Source organism: Panthera uncia, unplaced genomic scaffold, assembly GCF_023721935.1.
Source record: "Panthera uncia isolate 11264 unplaced genomic scaffold, Puncia_PCG_1.0 HiC_scaffold_1720, whole genome shotgun sequence".
NCBI classification, from domain to species: domain Eukaryota; kingdom Metazoa; phylum Chordata; class Mammalia; order Carnivora; family Felidae; genus Panthera; species Panthera uncia.
In genome coordinates this window covers 13,461-22,201 of record NW_026058383.1, presented here as the reverse complement: position 1 = coordinate 22,201, position 8,741 = coordinate 13,461, and the positions used below count along the sequence as shown (strand labels likewise).

The 8,741-nt window shown below is 47.2% G+C and overlaps 1 long non-coding RNA gene across 1 annotated transcript; it reads left to right on the top strand.

The window, feature by feature from the left end:
- The first annotated feature begins 3,238 nt into the window (after positions 1-3,238).
- On the top strand, positions 3,239-4,142 carry LOC125917333 (uncharacterized). Its single transcript, XR_007456156.1, has 2 exons — positions 3,239-3,589; positions 3,875-4,142. It is a non-coding gene; the product is annotated as an uncharacterized LOC125917333 (long non-coding RNA).
- The last annotated feature ends 4,599 nt before the right edge of the window (positions 4,143-8,741 follow it).

Here is an 8,741-nt window from a genome sequence, read left to right as displayed (position 1 = left end):
GAGATGACTCTCTCTGCCTTAGAAAGCTCAGAAAAGTTGCCTCAAGTGGAACTGCCGGGAAATCGCAGAACTGACTTTCAAACCCAACTATCTGAACTCCAGCTTCAGTACTGTCTCCTATTTCAAAGAACACGCATGTTCTCAGGCCCCATCAGAGTGAGTCCTCGGATGGCAGGGACTTCCAGGGGAATGAGAGTGTGGGTCTCTCTAATCTACAGTGACCCGGCTCCAAAGCAGTGGGATTGGGGCACCTGGTTTCTCAGTCAGTTGAGCATCTGATCCTTGATTTCAGTACAGGCCTTGATCCCAGGGTTGTGGGATTAAGCCCTGAGTTGGGATCCGTGCCGAGTGTGGTGCCTGCTTTGGATTTTCTCTCTCTTCCTTTCTCTCTCTCTCTCTCTCTCAATATCCCCCTCTCCCACACTCACTCTCTCTCTACAAAAAAACAAAAAAAACATTAAAAAAAAAAAAAAAAAGCGGGATTCATTGAAAACAAAGTCACACAATACGAATTGGCAAAAGGTGGCCCGTGGGCCAAACCTAGCCCATAAAAGGCCAGCAAGTTAAGACTGGTTTTCATATTTTTTAGTGGTTGGCGGAAAAGCTTTTTTTAAGGAATATTTTGTGACATAAAAATTTATGAAATTCAAGTTTCCATAGCCACAAATAAACTTTTGTTAGAACCTATCCATGCTCATAGCGTGTATGGCTGCTTTCACGTTACCAACTCTGTGTTGAATAAAATTGTTTATCGTTATTCACCATAATCATGTTCTATAAAGTTACCAGGAATACTGAATTAGCAAACACTGAACCATTGCTCCTGAGGGAAATACAGGGTGAGGGGTCTGCAAGCCTTGGTCACAACATTTTTGTCAACAGATGAATATATAACCTTATTTTGTGTGTATTTATGTTGAAAGAAATTTCATTTTCCTGTATTATTTATTCCTGGACATTGCACACGTGGCCAACTTGTGCTGGGACAAAACTTGGCTGGCCTACACAGTTTTCCTCTTTTAAGGCCCATCACAGCCTTCTTGCCCATAGAGCATTGACAGCCCTTCACTATGCTTGGGTGCCATTTTAAACATGGCAATCACTCACAAAACACACACAAAAACCATGACACTAAATAGACCACCGAAAGGACATTTGTGTGCAGTATGAAAGCCGAAATGAGAAGACAGAAGGTTGCCTTGTTCACCGTCACAGCTGGGAACATAGGTGTCTGGTGAGTCACGTTTTTCACTGCTCTGCACATGTCCCTGAATAACTACCTACAAAGGCACCACCAGTATTGCTTTGGGGATTATAAATAAATTTCAGTGGGGCGCCCGGGTAGCTCAGCCGGTTAAGCAACCGACTCTTGATTTCGGTTCAGATCATGATCTCACGGTTCGTGAGTTCAAGCCCCTCACTGGGCTCTGAGCTGATAGTGCAGAGCCTGCTTGGGATTCTCTCTCCCCTTCTCTCTCTCTCTCTCTCTCTCTCTCTCTGCCCCACCCTAAAGTGCCTGCTCTCTCTCTCTCTCTCTCTCTCAAAATAAGTAAATAAACTTAGTGAGGGGGCAAATTCCTAACTATGGAATCCAATTATAACAAAGATCCACTCTTCTTGCAGCAGAGAACCGTGTGGACTATAAAATACACACTTTTACTGGATGGCCCTTCATGAAAAAGTTTGCCAGCCCCTGCTCTACAGTGTTTTCTCAGCCTTTCCCCCAAAGAGAGTGAAACAGGACAACAAAGGGACACCATAGTGGTATCCAAACTAGAGAGCACTCATAGGAAGAGCAAAATGAAATCATTCACGAGGTCAGGAAACTGGGAGTTCACGTAATTGAAGGTGGAAAGAATTTCCAAACCATAGAGCAAAGCTTCACTTTCTTCTTGCCTCAGATCTTCTGGTTTTCATTCAACAAACCATTTTCCAGTACCTCTCATTTGCATGGGTCTGTACTGAGGGTCGAGTTTAGTTAGTAACCCCCTTCCTTGGTCAATGTGTTGCGGACGGAAGCAGTAAAGGGTGGGGAGAGGAGAGAGGACTTGACACAAAGCCTGGCCAATTTATAACATACTTGACTGTTTATGTACTTGGATAATCAGCTTCTGCAACAGATTATGTGAAACACTTTGTTTGCTTGTATGGCGTTCTGGTCGCAGAAAAGATCTGAGACAGCTCACAACCCAAGCAAGTCAGCTGGAGTGAGAAGAGCGGGTGGGTACGTGAGGGGGGTCTGAGAAGTGATTCGATACAAGCAGGCAGTCCCTAGGGGCCAGGGATTGTTACCGTGAGTTTCAAGTTCGATTCTGAGGTTCCCAGCTCAAAAAACTCCGGTTGGGGGAGATAAAAGTCAGTTCTGAGAGCAAACTCCGAGGACAGGGGCTTTCTGCTAGTCCTCAGGACTAGACCGGTTTCCTGATGTGAGGTTTCTCAGAGTGAGACCAGGAGGGGCAGGGGCCCAGCTCCACAAACCCAAGCAGATCCAAACCAAATGCTTAACGGCTTCCTACCCCCATGAAAATGCAACTCTGTATTTTCTTTGGAACCTAAACGTTAAATGTCTGAGTATTTACTTTTCCCATGTCTGGCTGTACCCAAAGAAAACACCTAAAGTACCAAGAAGCGTGATACACTGAGTAATTTTGAAATAGCCCTTCACGGGGGACATTCTCGTCCAGCCTCTGGCTAAGGGTTGGAAGGCATCAGGTCAGCGCTGAGAGAGACCATAGTTTGTTGTTAACTGAAGTGCAGTCCGTATAGACTAGAAATTTTAGACGGCTGTGGAGTGTGAAGGGCCAGCAGGCAAAGCCAGGAACTTTTCTCAGGAAACACTTCGGGGTCCACCCTAGCCTTGAACAAGCCACAGCTTTATTCTACAGGGAGGGCTAGAGGTGATTTCATCCTGGAAGATTTTCAAAGGCCACCACCCCATGAAAAAATTCCAGCAATGCTTACATTTGCATGGCCAAAAAAAAAAAAAAAAGCATGTTTCTCCTAAGACCCTCATGGAGACCAGTATACGTGAAGTCCCTTTATGCTTACCCTGACCCTTAGTCTAGGTGACATATTTCTTCTTCCTGTTTCTTGACATGGAAACAGAGGCTCAGACAGATTAAGGACTGGAGTCCCAGAATTCTGATCCCATTGAAATTTTCCATCAGTCACGTGCTATTACTCCCAGCTACCCGTGCTCAGTGATGTCATAGTGGATCCCCGTGTGGAATATGAAGTAACAGGCTGTGTGCTGGGCGACAGCAGAAGTCACCTGCACCCCAGGAGCACACACACCACAGCACTGTCAGCTCAGCCTGGACACAAACCGATGTCATTCCCCAGCCTCGCAGTGTGGGCTGGCCAGTCCTCACGGGGGTCAGAGTTCATCCTAGCTGCCCAAAGACCTCACCATCGACCTGAGCATTAGATTTTACGGAGGGGAGTTCACTAGAGCGGGATCACAGAGCGAGTCCTTGAACTGGGCATCCATGCATTGAAATTCACTCCTCCCTCTCCCTGTCCAACCCCTACCCTCTGCAAGAAGTCTCTACAGGTTTCTAAGCCGCTCCGCACACCTGAGACCAAGCAGGTGCTAAAGATAATGCTAAAAATATGATCAGACGAGTAGACCATAAGCCCTTTCATGTCGAGGATTAATTTGAAGGGATTTGTCAAGCGCAGAGGTCTTCTCCCGGCCTGGTGGAATCCAGACTCTCTTTGTACTGGGGTGGAGAGTCTCCTTCCGAAATCGCGTCTTTGAACCAGGATGCAGCTCTCTCGGGAAGCGTTAAAAAGTTACGAGTCTCAACTCGGAGGCTGAACATGAAACCTCAGCCCTTCAACCTCACTTATGTCTTTTTATTTTTCTTCCCAGATTGCTGCAACCAAACGAACTCCGTTGCTCCTAGCAGTGAATCCCAGAGGTGAGGCTTGAGGCAAGGATAAGGGAGTGTGAGAAGAGGCCCTTTATCTGGGATGAGAAACGTAGGATTGAAAACAGAGGGTGGTGATTCAATTACATATCATACGTTTCCTGTCCATTACAGACTGATGTCAGACAGTTCAAAGATTTTGCTTCTTAAAGCTTCGATTTCTATTTGTGGGCTGTTAGTGCTGAGTGAAATAAATATCTTCAGATTTGATTGCTTCTTATTTTTTAAAGGAGAGGTGCTCTTTGTTTTTGTTTTTTTTTTTTTAAAGGGTAGGTGAGTAGGTAAATGAGTCGAAAAGTTAGCTAAGGTACAATCACCCCTGCCAGGATGCATGTAAAACAGAATCCCAAGGAAAATCATCAGTGTCATTTGAAGCCGAGAGATAGAATGCAATTACAAACAGCTGTGGTAAAGCCCTAGCTCACTGAGAGCTTAATACAAAGGAGGAGAAACATACCTTGTGAGCATCTGGCGTTGAGTCTCACTCTTGCCATTTTCTGGAAAGAAATCAAAAAAAGACCCAGCATCCAATGTCAATGTGTTTGTCCATCCTTACCCTAATTGAGATTTCTTCCAGGCTCCATTAGCCCTCACTCTGAGGATAGATGCTTATTTAGATTGATTGTGTTGCAGAGTCCAGACTGGTAACGGGGACAAGAAAGATACATACCCACAGTCCAGTTTCCTCGGCATCTCTCATTAAGGGGCTGTTCACAGAGCCCTCCAGATACTCTCTTATAAATTGTTAGATTTCGGTCTCCCCAGTTAGGTGGAGGCTCCGAGTCAGCAAAGAGCCACATCTACTGTTGATTGTGTCCCCTGGACCCTTGCTTATAGTAGGTGTTTGGCAATGTTTGCTGGAAGCTGTAGGCATGGTCTGGAGCAAAAAGTTCCTCCTCCAGCACGTGCAGACCAGGAGGGAGCCCTCCTTCCCCTCCACTTGTCTGAGCCTGGAACTGAACCTGAGCTTTTCCTGGTAGAAACTACATATCCTTCATCCTCTGTCTTCGAAGGCAAGTCTTGCTGTAAAGCCGATTGTCTCTGATCTGTTTCACACTTTTTTGGAGCTCTGGGCATATGACAGGTACTGGGTTAGGTGTTGCGGACAGAGAAGGAAGTAATGTTTGCCCCTGAAGAGGTGACTGTCTGGTAGGGGCAGCGCCAGGCCAAAACCCAAACAAATCAAAACATAGCACAAATCCAGACGATGACAAAATCGTGTGGCAAAACAGAGCCCGGAGGAAAGACACTTCACCCAGCCCTGGGGGCCTTCTTAGAGTCTCTTGATGCGTGGATTAGAGTGAGCTAGGCAGGGTTAAAAGTTTCCACTCAGCTGTTTCGCAGAAGTGTTTGGACATGTGAGCAGGCAGGACCTTTGAGTCACCTGGAGGACCGCCTGTGGCTTGGCTGATCAGCGGCCAACTGAATAACCTGGACGTGAGTAGGGGAGGAAGATTGGCCATGGGTTTCCAACCTCTTCGTCAGCCAGGATACCGGCACTGTTTTGTTTTGTTTATTTTGTAATCGTCAGGGACTTCACATTTTGAAACCTGATGTCTGGCAATGAAAGTGCATGAAGCCAAACTAACTAATTAGTTTTTCTAATTATAATTTATCAAAACCACATGTTATCATATTACCTCCAATTGAAGCTTCTGATTATCACAGGATAGCAAGGAACACCATCTGGGGAGGATGAAATTCCCTATAAATCAGCAAAGTGTTTTAACCAATTTGTACAGATTTATTGTGCTAAGATGTGATTTGCATCATTTTGTTTTTTAAACTTTATTTATTTTGAGAGACAGCGTGAGTGGGGGAGAGGTGGCAGGGGTGGGGGTGGGGGTGGGCACGGAGAGGGAGAATCCCAAGCAGGCTCTGTACTGTCAGCACGGGGCCCGATGTGGGGCTCGATACCATGAACCGAGATCACGACTTGAGCCGAAATCAAGAGTCAGATGCTTTCCCGATGGAGCCACCCAGGTGCCCCTTGTTTTTTGTTTTTTAAAGATATTAAAGTAGTAACCAGTTCTTTATTCTGGTAAACACTAGCCTTGTGAATCAGAGACTGTGTTGGAATATCAGAGAGTCTAGGGCAATTTCTGACTTTTTTTTTTTTGCGAATGTGCTCACTTATTTCATTAAGTTTTTTGGTTGACGTAAGTCACTCTTTTTCCCATTCTGCTTCACCGTGAAGCTTCCAGCTCATCATGGAAGGGATTCATGAACAGAAGTCATTGTCTTCAATAAGCTAGGGTATTCGAGGACCTAAAACATCAAGCTAGGAAAAAAAATAAAACAAATCCGTGGGTTCCTGATAATTATCAAGGAGCCCATCTCCTTACCTGGCCCTGGAATCTTTTATGAGGTGACCTGTAGGCACGTGGTCAGCACTCCAGGGCACGGGCGGGGCCGCTCTGTTCTTCCTGAAGCCAGGCCACCTCCCATCACCCACGGTTTCAGCTGCCTCCTTTATACTCTTCCAAATGCAAGCCTTAGCCCAGGCTTCTCTCTGGAACTCTCCTCCCAGATTTCCATCACCCACGGGGACAGCTGCACTTAGGTCACCTGCAGAATCCGCAATCCACCCACAATTTATGTCTCCAGACTTTCCCATCCGCTTCTCAGATCTGTTTCCGCTCCTGCCTGAACCGCTTAGCTCAGAAGGCCGCACGCATCACCTTCGGTCCTGGCTGCGGGGCTGGGCTTTGGAGTGCGGGCCTCGTGGACAATCGCCCTCTCATTCTAAAAAGACCGTCACCAAATCCTGCCCATGCTGCCTCCTGATTAACCGCGTTCAACGGCTCCTCCTGCTTCACCCCCAAGCCACCCTCTTGGCCCTGTCGCTCACGGTCTCCTGTGGGTATTACTGCAAGGGACTCCTTTGCTGTTCTCCCGATGCCTTCCGGCTGAACCTACCCTCCACGGCACCTGCAGACTTCTCTTTTAAATAGTGAGATCCACTTGTATTGCCCTTCTCCTTCAAGGCTTTCCAAAGCGTCCTGTTGCCAGTAGGGTGACCTACAAATTCCTTAGAATGGTATGCAAGCTCGTTCTCCATCCAGGAGCCACACTCCTCCAGGCTGCCCACCCAGAATGCCTTCCCCTTCCCCGCTGTCATCCTTCAGCACCCAGCTCACGTGTCATCTCCTGCTCTGGGCCTCTGGGTGGAGAATCCACTGGAGCACATTTTACTGGAATTACTTGTCTGTCTCCTTGAAAAAAATGACACGCACCTCCAAGTCAAGAGAGGTGGCACTCTTCTGTGCCTTTCCTCTGTTCTCAACACATGTTTGTGACTGATTAACCACGTAAAAATCTAGGCCACTGGTGCGGGAATCTAGAGACATCATAGGGATATGAAGCTGTCAGGCCTTCACCAGGGGGCCTGGCCACCCAAGCTTGGACAGTATCAATCTTAATTAATATGAAGCAATCATTTAAGCATCAGTCTTAATATTAATCTTACGAATAGGTATCATCTATTTCAGCTTGTGTTTAAACTGGGAAATAATAGGAAACAGACATTCAGAAGTAATATTTACATGGTGCCTCTGATACGTTGGGCACGGTTCTAATGTCTTTATTATGATTGTCTTCACTTTGCAGACATGAAAACTGAGCCTAAGTAACCCTTTCCCCGAGATCACACAGTCAGTCTAAGTTGTGGTTTGACCTCTGAGAATCTGTCCAGAGTCTGTGCTGGTACCCACGACATAACAAGAGCTCCAGAATGATAATGGACAGAACAGCAGCTAACGGACCCTGAGGGCTTACCGTGTGCCACAAGCAGGTTCTGTTCCAAATGCTTTATGTGATTTCTCTGGGGGAACCCGGACCACTGAACCAGCTGTGCTTTGTTTTCCTTGTCTGCAAAATGGGATAATAGTGCCTCCCAACCTCAAAGGTTTACAGCAAGGATTAAATAGGATCGGACGTGGAAAAACCAGAGTCGTGCAGACCTGCCACTGAAAGGAACCGGTAATCACGCAACCCCAGGGCTCTTCACGGCTTTCAGGAGTAACGATGGGAGAGTAGAAACGACAGCTTGGCCAGTAGTGAGAGGGTCCGGTCCCAGGAGAGTCAGAGGTGTGAGTGAGGGTCACACCAGGGCACCTCGCTGGAGGTAAACACAGAGAAAGGGCTGACACTGAAAATCGGGCATCTCCTGTTTTACTGGGGAGAAAAAAACTTACCTCCTCGGGGGTGACTCTTCCCCGGATGTGGGCCCTGGCCCATTTGTTGCTGTGGCTGAAAACCTGTGGGTGGTCGCAGCCTCCCTAGCTCTGCTTTTGCTTCAGGGATATTAGACTTTGGGTTCGGCCACCTCAGAAGTCCCGTCCAGTTCAACATTCTCTGACTCCACGGCGCCCCCTAGGCTCTGACTCACCAGGATACTTTATTGGCCTGTCCTTCCTTGCCGTCCCAGAGGAAGGCGTGTCTTTCAAAGCCACCTTTCCTCCTGTGAGCCCATGGTTTCCCTCCCGCAGAGGGACTCGGAAGCCCTGTGTATCCCTCCCCTCTCCATTGGTGCACTTCCTTTGTCTTCAAACCTGTAAATTCATGCCCCCTTAGTTACTTCCACCCATGTGTACCTGCCCCTGAACTTAAGAACATTTTCCCCCCGGGGCGCCTGGGGGACTCAGTTGGTTAAGTGACTCACTCTTGGTTTCAGCTCAAGTCCTGATCTCACGGTTTGTGAGTTTGAGCCCCACATTCCAAGTCCAAGCTTGGGATTCTCTCTCTCTCCTCCCTTTCTGCCCTTCCCCCACTCTCCCTGTCTCTAGTCTCTCTCAAAAATAAAAAAAA